This window comes from Octopus bimaculoides, chromosome 28 (genome assembly GCF_001194135.2).
Source record: "Octopus bimaculoides isolate UCB-OBI-ISO-001 chromosome 28, ASM119413v2, whole genome shotgun sequence".
Taxonomy (NCBI): domain Eukaryota; kingdom Metazoa; phylum Mollusca; class Cephalopoda; order Octopoda; family Octopodidae; genus Octopus; species Octopus bimaculoides.
Window position 1 is genome coordinate 11,275,156 of NC_069008.1, and position 969 is coordinate 11,276,124.

Consider the following 969-nt stretch of genomic DNA (forward strand, 5'->3'; position numbering starts at 1 on the left):
CCTGAGAACTACGTTAAGGGTACACGTGTCTGTGGAGTGCTCAGCCACTTGCACGTTAATTTCATGAGCAGGCTGTTCCGTTGATCGGATCAATTGGAACCCTCGACGTCGTAAGCGACAGAGTGCCAACACACACACACACACACACACACACACACACACATATATATATACATACACATATCATCGTTATCATCATCATCATCATCATCGTTTAACGTCTGCTTTCCATGCTGGCATGGGTTGGATGGTTTGATTGAGGACTACCAAAACCAGGATGCTGCACCAGGCTCCAATCTGATCAGGAAAGGTTTCTGCAGTTAGATGCCCTTCTTAATGCCACTCTGAGAGTGTAGTGGGTGCTTTTTACGTGCCACCAATCAGGCAGCAGCACTCAAATGGTTCTTCTTACGTGCCACCGGCGCACATATATAATTGTTGTTTCAAAGTCCACTAAGATAGTTACTGGTTTCTTTCCTCTGCTACACATGTTGCTTCAGTGTCACAGTATGTGATTCATATGCCATCAATACAGATTTGAGACCACGACCACCATCCTTGCATGGGAAGTATAGCCTGTCTACATTTCCATTGATGTTGAAGTTTCCTGCAACTCTTGGCAGCTTGAGATTTTTGAACATCTGTCTCTTTCAGTTCTTGTAGTGACCAGCTCAGAAGGCCAAACGTAGGTGTGGGGGCAGGCACACACTTCCATCTTTTCAGGGTCAATAATTTAAGGGCCAGTCAAGTATTTGGGTCAATGTAATTAACTTCTCCCTCCCCTAAAAAAACTGTTGTTCCTGTGTCAAAATTTGAAACTCTTCTTTTAAAGTTCACCTTTCCCTGTTCATATTGACTCAAACAGAATTATTGAGACAGATTTCTATGGACAGAAGCCTTTCTTTTGCCACCTTTTACTTGTTTTATATATATATATATATATATATATATATATATATATATATATAT